At 28.4% G+C, this 13,008-nt stretch overlaps 1 protein-coding gene across 9 annotated transcripts in view; it reads right to left on the minus strand.

Moving 5' to 3' along the window:
• LOC111681379 overlaps positions 1–13,008 on the minus strand; it is a 297,068-nt gene that overhangs the window by 78,632 nt on the left and 205,428 nt on the right. For 2 of the 9 annotated variants that reach the window (XM_023443136.2, XM_046950224.1), the window contains exon 1: positions 3,809–4,037. The exons of 6 other annotated variants lie outside the window; for them this stretch is intronic. The gene's annotated coding sequence lies outside the window, so the exon portion shown is untranslated. Of the gene's footprint in view, positions 1–3,632; positions 3,651–3,808; positions 4,038–13,008 lie in introns of those variants that run through there. One more of the 9 variants, XM_046950223.1, reaches the window with a different exon arrangement.

Here is a 13,008-nt window from a genome sequence, read left to right on the forward strand (position 1 = left end):
TCTCTGCACACATGTCACACATAACATACACAGAAACAAATATAAACTTTAGCAGAATGAAATATTAACCGTTGTACTGTAATACCACCGTCAAACTGTATTACCAGCATCAAACAAATATCAGCTGTATTACCAACATATTACTGCTTTATCTCCTTGTTCTTGTTTTACCCACTTACCTTCGTGAGAACAGAACAGCATGCAAACATACAGAAAAAAATAACAGCTGAATAAAACCAAATACATCTTGTTGGGTCTTTGATAGATATTTCTTGATGTTACATACGGAATGATAAACTTTCCAAAATATGCTTTAAAAGTTTATAATATATGCTATAAAAGTTTGATTTTTTAATTGCAGTTTCGTTTTATTTCAAAAAGAGATAGTGTAGAAACAGAAAATATTTTTCATTTGATTTTTTTTAATTGTTATATCCACCACCAAAAAATATGAAGTTATTGCTCGCAGGCCCATAAAAGTATATATGTATGTACATACATATGTGTTTAGACACGATTGAGCCTAAACGAGAAAAACTAGAGAGCTGAAAGTTTGAACAAGTCTTCTTCATTGACATGCACTTTTTAGTATTGTAAATTAAAAATTTCTGAAATTCAATTGAAATGTTCTGAAATACAGTTGGAAATGTCGTTTCTACAAGAACAATAGTTTTAGTTTTAATAAGTTTTCTTGGTCTCTTCTGTAATTTTTTTTAAAGTGTTGTTACGAGCTTCAAAATTCGGGTGGCGATATGAATATGTACATATCGACATATGAAATTACGAAAAAGCCAAAATCGACTTTTTGATTGATTATGATGCACCGTATCAAATACATGTTCCCGCTAAATGTTACACTCCTACAATTAAAATCAACGTCCCTATCAACGATATTCTAAAATATTATGTTTTAAAATTACCTTTAAATTCATGAAAATTTTAAATTCTTTTGAATTTTGAACTTCGAAATTGAAAAATGATGTAAGTTGGCATTAAATAAAACAAAAATTACACTTTAAGTGAATCCTTGCGATTTTGAGATTAATTTAACAGCTTAAGATTTTTTTAAAAGAAAAATTCGTATTTTCGAATATACTTACGGCCTATTTGACCAACAAAAACTGACTGGAATTAAGTTAAAAGTGTTAAACCTATTATTTTTTAATGTAACTTACGCCCTTTTACTATTCAGAAAAACTAATTCTCAAGGACGTAAGTAAAACGAAAACCGCATATTTTTCTTCAAATACTAATTTCTTAATAAAAAAATAAGCTAAACATGAGAAAATGTTGAACATTTTTGGTTTAATTTTATTTTAGAAGGTTTTTTGCACGAATTTATATTGGATCGTACGAGATTTTTAATTTTTGGATAACGAACAAAACGTTTCGAAATTTATAATGATGGCATTCGATAACGAGTTATAGTCCGAATGAAACCTTTCAAGTTTTTTCTTGAAAGCAAGGACATAAGAGTTATAACTTTTATGATATATTTCTCAAAATATAAATATTTTATTCGCCTTTTTATATTAGTTATTGATATGAAATAACTAAGTCAGTTAGGTGATAACAGTACTTGTATGTTGAACTTTACGTTCTAACAAAAGTTTTTATTGTCCATCGCTTAAAAATACAAGAATAGCGATAAAATTTGACACAATTAAGTTTTATAAGTTGGAAACAAAATCTATTTACTAAATTCATTATTTGATCCTAGCCCCAATGCTTTCAAGGAACCGCAATTATCTACTCATTCCTATAAGATTAAGTCCATTATTGACCATTAAAAGAATATAAAGAAAAATAAAATTTTTATTGAAAGAAAAAATAATATAAGTGTTTCAAAACAATAGAAAAAAAAAATAATAATTGAATTATAACAGTTATGAACAACATTTATTTTTTTATGTTGCCTAAAACAGTTATTGTGTAACGTTTAATTAAATTTAAATATAAAAAAGGCAATTACTTTGATTTCTAAAATTTTTATAATAGTTATTTTAGGTCCTACTTAGATTGAAATCAAAATTGAAGTAACGTTTTTGTAAAAAAAAAAAATAATGCCAAAGAACATAAATTTTATTAAATTTGGAAAAAGTAATAAATTGAATACCTTTATGCCAAGAATAAATACTTCAAAAGGGAAATGACTATTTCTGTGGGTGTTGGCGGTAACAATCTTATTGCATACATTGTTAGGAAGTTTCATTATATATTTAGATCCATGTTTAAAGGACTAAAACAGTTCATGAACATAGAACTTAAATTTAATAATAGCTTATTTCAGGGTTTAAGTTTTGAAGGGATTTCTATGTGGTAAAATAATAATTATATTCCCCAAAAAAAATCTACTACCAATTTTAGGAAACAGCCAATTTATTATGCCTTTTTTAGACATTAATTTCCATGTCTTCACATATTTGTTTTTTATGAAAACTTAATCTCTGTTGAAAAATGGCGGAATGTGACTACAAATTCTTACACCTCCCATACAAATATACACATTCCCTGAAAAAATTTTACAAATTTAACTTTAATATCAATAGAATTAATATACAAAAATACTGGATCCATATTCTGTCTTAGAAACAAACGTCCCCTTCAGAAAATCAGTCTTTATCAAATTATGATATCCTTACAAAATCTGGCACAAATATTAAAATTAAATACACAAATTTTACTGTGTTTTTTTACGATCTGCCCATAATTGTTCACAGCTCCAATACAAGGTCTCTATTTATGATGATATATGTATATAAATAAAGACTGTATAACAATAAATCTGAAATTCCCTAAATCTTTCATACAAGCAAAACAAACTAATAAATATTTTTGAAGCATAATTTAAGGAGGTATAAAAATTTTGGGACTTATAACCATTGTTGCCAAAACCTAATTGGAAGAAAAACCTAATGACAAACTTATTTACATACGTATACCCTCTATAACCATTCGTAAGTATATCCTCTATAACCTCAGTGCACTGAGGGTGGTGAAAGTTTGTTTATGAATGCTAACTTTGTTTGTAATAGTTTTAGAAAATCGATTTGACGCGGAAGTTTTTATAACAGAAAAATTATTTTGATCGACAAGTTTCAAATAATATGTAATTAATGTGTTACAAATAAACCTACAAATATGTTATGTGATAGTTATTTTGAGCCGGCTTTGTATGTTGAAAGCAAAAAATAATAAAATAAGAAAATCCTCAAGTTGTTTTCTATGTTTCTCACTCCAGCCGCTTATTCGATGCTCTATTATAATGTTGATTTTTATAATTTTAAGACTTTTTTTACAGAAAAATATAAATGAATGTCATTTTGAATAAAAATACGATGTCCAGAAGGGCTCGAACCACGTTCATTTAACCCGGTGTTGGTTTACTGTACGCCCTAGGCAATTGGGCTATAAAAATCCAAATTGATTTGTAATAACCTATTCAGCTAAATGAAATAATGTGGATGAAATAACTACTGGCCATCACCAAAAATTTCAGGTTTTTGCTGGGTAATATTGATTATAACTCTGCGATCAGTTCCAACTGCCTAAATTAATTTGAACATCGAATTTTATGTAATGGCAATTTTGAAGTAAATGAACGATATATTAAGTAATTTGTAGTTTGTTACCTTTAAATCTATGAGTAATTTCAATGAATAATAAATATTAGTGTACTTTTATGCCATTAAAATTATTACTACAGTGCTGGGAGTGAAAATACTTTGTAAAGTATTTTCATCAACATATGTATTTATATGTAATTGGCATAAAGTAATTTTTATATGAACTACACTAAATAACTTACTTTGTATTACACTGGTTTAATTTAAATGAAATTCATTTTATAGTATTTAGAAACACACATTCATACACAATTATAAAAAATCAATAAATTTTATTTTTAAAAAGCATTTTGTTAAAGTGCATGTTTCGCCGCTTTTTACTTAAAAATTTGTTTAGCTTCTTTATTTATTTTTTCACCTGTTTAAATCCACATTTCTTCACTTTGTAAAGTTGCAAACAGAACTACAATTGATTCAAAACAAAAAAATTAAATTCCTATAGTCCACAAAACAAAGTTTTGTCTTATTCACCCACATATGTATGTATTTTCTGATGAGTGCTTACACTAACTTGTATATAGTTGGATATTGTTGTTGTGAATTCATATATACAATTTTTTTTTATTTAAACAAAATGTTTATGTACTAGGGTTGCCAGTAAATCAAAGCATGAAATTATGTTATAATAATCCGAGTACTGGGGGTAATTCTCGCAGTCGTGATAGAAATAAAATTAGAATCGAAATTAATTTCTATAGTGCGTAATTTTCTCATGATGTTAACCGATACGAAACGAATCGAGTTGTTGCTTCAGTGTTGTAAAAAACTTTCATACACCACCCAAAAATATTAGTTCAACACATTCCTTAAAGTATACCAATCGGTTCTGATGAAATTTGTGAAAATTTCATTAAAAAATTTGACCCAAGGTCAAAGCCTATTGAAAAGTGAAAATTATTTCGCATAACCCTCATACAATTGCAATGCTTGCACAATAATATTATTCCTATACCCACCTTTAAGTATACCAATCGGCTCAGAATCATTTTCTTAGTCGATTTAGCTGGTACATGAAATTATATTGCCCCACGGACGAACCCTTTTGAAAATGGTTAAGATCGGTTCATTATTTTACAACTGACCAATAAAGTTGAAACTCTACAGGTCGCAATTTTGGAGGTAATGCAATGAAATTTGGCACATGATCTTTTATGGTACTATACAAAATAGTTAACATCGGTCCATTATTTTACCTAGGCCCCATGCAACTGAACCCCCCGCCAACCAAGTTCTATACTAGCCTTGATGATCCTGATGAACTTTATAACTATAGGGCTTTATTAGACCCTAGCTACTATAAAAAGCCCCATCAAAATTTTACATAAATATCCACAGTTTTATTGAACAATAAATGTCTTTTGTATATCTGAGGCATGGTGCAATTCAACTTAAATGCTTTATTATAAAAACTAAATTACATTTTATTCGTATACAAGTGTAGGTTATTATGTGACGGCCACGCCCGACTATAACTTCTTACTTGTTAGATTATAGTTTATATCATTTTGTTCGATAGGTCAGATATGCAGAATAACTAAAATTAGAAATATGAACGACTTCTTTAATTTTTACATTATTTTATAATTGTTTAATCAAGATTTTGACATTATCAATATGAAAAGCTAGATTTTTAGGTATTTTTTATTTTTATTCGTTATATCGTTATAACTTTTAATAACTTGTTTCTACTATTTTTCCCAATGCTTATTTCAGTTAAATTTTTAGATAAAATTTTTTGACATTTTATTGATCACAGTCGAGTCATTTATGACTCCTTTGCACGATTGAAATTGACATATATGCGATAATTTCGGACTCATTTTTTAATACTTTGGGTCTTGAATGAAACGAATTTTGAGTTATTTTAGACTCTAACATTTAGAGTCATAGCTACAAAGAATTACTGTAATACAGATACAAGTTTATAATCTTCCAACTGCGCGAAATATAATTAGTATTTTTTAAGCTTGCAAACTATCTTCTGTAAAATATCTAAGGGAAAACTGGTTTTATTATGTGGAGACACATGAATCTTCGGTACGTTTGGCAATACTATCGAGCTCATACTCAAATAAACTGAAATATTAGTTCATTCATATCATACAAGTAAATAAATAATGTAAGAAAGTATGTGCTCGATAGCACAGTTCGACTTCTAAATATCGAACACTAATTCTCCATAGGTTTGGTTTATGTTTGAACAAATTTTAATTTTGTAGGAAAACTGGTCAAGGGGAACTACATATGTAGGCTTGTATATTAAAAAATTTTAAAATATTTATCGATTCCATCTTTTCTACATGAACAAAATGTTATATACATTAGTTTCTCCGCATTCTTAATTTACCCGCTTATTTGGTCCAGAAACATATATCATATAATTATATAATTAAATTCCAGTTTAAATGAATTTGTTTAATTGCGTTAACCTCTTAATTGACTTGTATGAATATTAAGGAAATATTTTTTTGTATAAACCCGTAAAAATATCGAAATGTCGACTTTGCTTATTTTTAACTTGGCATATCTTAAATAAAAGATGAGCTTTGCGCAAAATATAAGTGGTCCACGATCACTATAAATAGAATTAGAAAGAAATTAGAAGAAAACTAGATTTATATGATTTAAAGCAGATGACAAGATATAATTCTATATTCCCTAGATGCCCAAGATGGTTGTCCGCTTGTGTATTTTTCGCATAAAGAAAAATTGTCAGAAAATCTATTATCATCTTGCATAAAACATGGAGATCACAAGGAATTTTAATATTTTATGTTTAATTTTAATGCTTACAATTCAAAAATAAACTAAATAACCCTGTTAAAATCTTAAAGACTTGAGATCTAACAATAAGATGCATAAGCTAGCTTAATATAATGTCAAAACCGAATGAAAAGTCTGTCTGTAAGAAAATCCGAAGAAATTTTTAACTCTTTGGCGTATACAGGACACTGGTGACACAAGATTTTTTTAAAATGTTTAGAGCGATATTTTAAGTTAACAGCTACATTAAATGGTTATTTCTAAAGAAAAATACGTTAACTCTTTGGCGTATACAGGACACTGGTGACCCAAGATTTTTTTATAATGTTTAGGGCGATATTTTAAGTTAACAGCTACATTAAATGGTTATTTCTAAAGAAAAATACGTTATTTTTAGAAATGTATGTCACTACATGCTAAAAGGATATCCTGCGATATCCTTCTAAAACACTTTTTCCATTATTCATCAAAAATTATCGATATTTTTCATAAATGTTACAATAGTGGATTTTCATTTAACAAGTTAAACACTGTTTTTTGAAAAGCGTATGGCACAAAAGTTCAACAATATTCACTTTTTCAATTAGTTAATCTGAGTCTGAATTTTGAAAATAACTGTACAAAGTAGGTCGAAATCACTATAGCCCACAAAGATCCTCTAGCAATTGCGCTTAAATAATTAAATGCCTTATTCAGTAATCGTAATACATTGTGTGAGTTGCAAAATCATATCAGAGAAAATTTTATTAAACAACATTGAATCTGTCAAACTCTGTAGAATTCGGTTCATCATTGATCCATGCATCCATATGGAAATCGTATAATCGCATACATACATATTTCATATTAATATCGAGTTTGTTATAAAATTCATTATAATATTCATTAGAAATTGTTTACTAAATTAAGTGAGAATGAGCCCATAATTGACTAAAACACCCATATAGAGCAACAAACTTGTAACTGATGTCGGACATAATCGACAATATTATTTAAATGTTTGCTACCAATGTTTTATTGAATTAAATCAATAAAATGGAAGCACGTAAAATAAAAAAATTAATTTGTATACCAATTCCATTTCACTTTTTAATCAACTCATGATTGATGCAGTTTTACAAGTGTCCTTTAATTGTGTCATTGAATCGATTAACAAAGTTGTGGGTTAATTAATTTTCGGATAATTGCACTAAAACTGACACTGTCTAATGGCTCTGAAATGTTATAAAGATAAGAAAAAATTTTTGTTTAATTGTGCACACAGAAAAAATTATCGGTAGTTTATTTTCAATTAATATGTTTTAATTTTCTTTATTTTTTATTTAAACAAATTTTTATTTGTCTTAATTATCTCGTTTTTTGAAACTGTTTGAAACTAAAGTGTAAAATTTTGATTAAATTTTTAATTAATTCAATTAATTTTTTAATTGATTGAAAAAATTTTCTGGACTTTTTTGTAAATAATTTTTGTAAATGCTGAACGCATTGTTAAAGGTAATAATTTGATTGTTTTAATCACCTTCTCAATTGATTTATAAAAAATGCTCTATCAAACAGTTTAATTTATTTGATTAATAAATTAATAAAAAATCAATTTTATATTTATTAAATATTTAATTTATACAATTAATGAATTAATCAATTTTAAATCTTGTCTCAATTATTGACATTAATTGTTCTGATTAATTCGTTATTTGGAAAAAAATATATATTTTTACTTTTATACAAATTTGGTAATTGATATCATAATTTTGGTTATAGGTGCAAAACTTGCTTGATACAATTATTTTGATAATTAAAACACATTTTCAGTTTTTTCTGTGCAGGTTGTTATGTATTGAAACATTTTGTAAATTTCCCGGAATGAAAAAATTATTAAATCAATTCCCGGAAATCGAAAACGAATCGAAACGGGAATATAAACTCTAATGTACTTCTTTTTATTGTGTTTGTATTTCCAATATATGTATGTATTTTATAACCTAAAAGCAATACAGGAGAGAAATTTTCCCATAACATTATATTAATTTTTTTATTTAAAAATTATGGATTACGAATAAAAAATAAACCCCATAGGTTAAGAAATTAAAACAAAATGATACACCAACAGAATTCGCAAGTTTTCGTATATATTTACATGTACTAAAAAAACTTCCGTTGTTGATCATGTATACATATTTTGGATAACATGGTTGCCTTTTCAGTATTATCTAAATGGAACATGATAAAGTTAGTTTCCTATATTTACAAAATCTACACCACTATGAAAGAATACGAACGTCACATATTCGTATGGAATTGTTCATAAAATAAAAAAATATGAGTTTTTTTTGTTGGAGCAACTACGATATAATCTTTTGTACGTAAAATATATATTACTTCTTTTTACACCTACATACATATCGGGATTTTGTATGGTAGCTAGGGTCAATTGAAGCCCTAACATAACGAAATTTGGAAGTCACAAAGCTTGTATAAAACAATGTTGTGACGCTTTTTATAGAGATACAGATATATTTAACAAAAGCTCAAAGGCCCTCTTTTATGTAGCATTTGTGCTGATATTCGCCTTTTGCTACTTACCTTTTTTATCTCTTTTCCTACAAATTACTTCTGCATAGCTTGTGTCGCACGTTGATATCATTTATATAATTCAGCGGACTAATAAACACGAGACCCAGGTTCATATTCTGTGTAATTTTACCTCGTTGCATACAAATAGGGAGCTAAGAAATTGCGAGAATCAGAGACTTTAAAAAGTGGGGTTTACATACAAATTTAATTTTGTTTTCTTGTTTGTAATACCCCATTTTCACATACACAAAATCTAGTAGATTTCGAGCCAAATCTATTTGATTTTAATTAGATTTCCCATACAAAACAAAATCTACTTCGTAACTAGATTTCGTTAAAATCTACTCAAAATCTAATTGTTTTTAGTCATTCAACTCTGTTTTTTTCCTAAATAATATTTTTTTTTTAATCTGGAACATTATAATTTTCACACAAACATGAAAAATATCTGATTGAAATCGGTCTATTATTTCGCCACGACCAGTGCAACCGTACCCTCCGAATAAGCCTTTGGGCTCATAATTATGTTAAATGTTCTATTACGTCAACAAAACAGTACTACTGTACCCCCCGAATAAGGCTTTTAGGCTCATAATTATGTGTAATGTTCTAGTACGTCAAGAAAACTCGGCAAAACTTAGTTTTATTGAAGACAAAATATAATGATTGAGCATCATTTGACCCTAGCCCCATACAAACTCCTTCAAAAAATGACTTGAAGTTCAAAATTCACTTATAAACACTTATGGTGTGGGGTACATTCATTTTATCATTCTATAATCAATATCGAAATATTGATCATAGACCCACAAAAGTATAAAATGGGCAATTTAGGTCCATGTTTTCGGATAGCCCCCATACAAGTGGACTCTCGAAAAACAGTTTTAATGGGCACATCTGTTTCAAAGGTACGAGATAGGTTTCATATGATCCAAAATCTCCCCACATAGTTTTATGTTGATCGGTCTATAATTGACTCTATCTCTCATATATGGCCGCTTCAGAATATGACTTTAATGCTCATTACTGGCTTAATAATACGAGCATAGTGATGAAATTCGACACACATAAGATTCAATGAAGCCAGAATCTCACTATCAAACTTTATGTGGATCTGTATATAATTGACCCAACTTCCCATATAAGGTGTCCTTCAAAAAATTACTTAAACGATCACTACTGGCTTAAAAATACACAATAAAGAAAATCAATGTATTGAGGATCGGTCCATAAGAAAATTACTTTATCGATCTTTGCTGACTTAAAAATACGTGAACAGTTATGAAATTGTATATAAGAAACATTTATAGTAGGGATGCCAATCGTGACTGATCCCGAATCCCGGGATTTTTAAATAAATCCCGATATCGGGATCCCTGGGTATATTGGGATTGTACCGAGTAGTTCATAATAATGTGTAATGTACTCGTATATAGATAAAAAGCGGCACAAATAAGTTTTATACTAACCTTGAAGACCCAGTTGAATTTCGGGCCTCTTTTGACCCAAACCCCCTTATAAAGCCCCCCTTCAAAAAATGACTTAATGTCCACTATTCGCTTAAAAAGACCAGTGCCATAGTAAAATGTTTAAAATTTTATGATCCTGCTTATTTTTTAATCAAAAACCATTAAAATTCTCTTATTTAATATTTTATAATGTATAAATTTAGCAGAAAAACACTTAAACTTCGGAATTTTAAAATTCCGAAAATCACCGGGATTTTATTTTTAAAAATCCCGGTTTTCGGTACTTTCAAATCCAGGAATTTTCGGGAATCGGGAATTCCCATTTGGCATCCCTAATTTAAAGAAACATAAATCTACCAACCGAATTTCACGCGGAAAGTGTCGGGAAGTGATATTCGATGAAAAGATGTTTTGTATGAATCAAAATTAGTCTAAACAATTTAATGAAAAACTGTCAATTATTAACCCTATCTCTCATACAAGATCCTCTTTAGTTAATTTGATGATTAATATCACCCTGATGTTTATAGGGGAGCATTTATTTTAAGGCATACGGTTTGATGGTGGGTATATGAGATTCGGCACAGCCGAATATAACACTCTCACTTGTTATACCATACACCACTTTAGTGGGGAGGGTATATTGGGATTGTGCTGATGTTTGTAACGCACAATAATATTGGTCCTATACCCACCTTAAATTATCAGAATAATTTTCTGAGTCAATTTAGCATGATACATGATATTCTATTGCTCCAGTCACGAAGCCTATTGAAAATGGTAAAGATCGGTCCATTATTTAACCTGGCCCCCATACAACAATAAAGTTGATAATTATATTTAATGTACTCCTATCTCGACAAAAACCTGCAAAACCAAGTTCTATACTCGCCTCATTTGACCCTAACCCATATGAAAAGCCCCCATCAAAATTTTACTTAAATATCCACAGTTTTATTAAACAATAAATGGCTTAAGTATATCTGAGGCAAGGTACAATTCAACTTAAATGCTTTATTATGAAAACTAAATCACATTTTATTCGTATACAGGTGTAGGGTATTATATGCTCGGGCTCGCCCGACTATAACTTCTTATTTGTTTTTAATTTTTTTATTATTTAAAGAGACATTTTTGTTTGTTTTCTACCTTAATTTGAGTATTAATATGTGAGTTCATAATACTAATGGTTTTTATGAAGCAATGTATTTAAAATGTTTCGGTCTTGTTGTACTGCTGTACTAAACAACAACATGGAATTTGTTTAGCGTTTTTTGTTGCCATGGTTCCCATATGAACTGTAGGTAGTTTAAACTGTTATAACGTTGTAGTTTGCTTGGCTACACTGTTGCCAACTTTTCCACCAAAAATATTTTTAAAGCTGACCTAGAAAATATGTTAAACATTTTCCAACAAATCGCCAAAGCAATATTTCTTATAATATTAAAAATACTAATTATTACTATTAGCTGTACTAAGCAACAAACATATCTTATAATTAGGAAACCAATAGAAGGAGTCCTCTAGAAAAATAAAATTTGGTACACAAGTACTCGGAATAAGGATTTCTAATATGAAGGGGATAAAAGCTGGTAAATTTGGTAATATTATATCTTTTGAACGAATGTAGATATCAAAAAAATAATATTTGTGATAATAGATGTCTGGTACTTTTTTGAAATTTAACCCTTTTTGGTGAAACAAGCGATAAAATGGTACATTTTTGGTACTATCTGCCTCTTTTAAACCATTAAACATAGAAATAAAATTTTAATTATATATTTTACCTATTACAAATTTAAGAATACTAATTTAGTACCATTGGAAAATTCGAACATTAAATGGGTTAAAATATTATTAGTTTATCAAAATGATTTTTTATTTGGATTATTTCGAAATATTTACATATTTATTTAAACTTTTTAAAATTACGATCCGATCTTAAGCATTCATCAGCCTCTTTATTTCGTATTTCATGCTCTTTATTTTTAAACTTGGATCAGATATACGCGACGACCAATCTTAAGAGTTCTCTGTTTTTTCCTCATTCACACGTACATACGTCATTCTCTTAATTTTAAAGTTTTTTGATGGAAATACACACAGAGAAATCTCTGATGTTAAACGTGAATATAAGTTCCTGTTTGCCAAATGTTATTTTTTCTGAGTGAATCAGTTAAATAACGAAAATTTTAAAAATGTTTAATCATCGACACAAACTCCTAAACAAATGTAATATCCGCTACTATGTTATTTCCTGACATATAAGCCGATTTACCTCAATGTCCTGATAATTGACATTTAGAGCACAATGCAAATATTTTTATACACATAACAATCTATTATTTGTTAAATTTTTAAAATCTTCCATTATTTATTTAGTTTTAACTGCACTGAGTATATATTAAGGTCTACCTTATATCTTAAATTGCAAATAAATGCATTTCCGATGGCAATGAACAAAACTAATAGTTTATGCTTTAATTTTTTCTAACATATAGTCATACAAAATAAAAATGTAACGCTTTTTGTCATTTCATATAGAGGACACTGTAAAGTAGTACATTATACAGCAC

This window comes from Lucilia cuprina, chromosome 4 (assembly GCF_022045245.1).
Source record: "Lucilia cuprina isolate Lc7/37 chromosome 4, ASM2204524v1, whole genome shotgun sequence".
Lineage (NCBI taxonomy): Eukaryota > Metazoa > Arthropoda > Insecta > Diptera > Calliphoridae > Lucilia > Lucilia cuprina.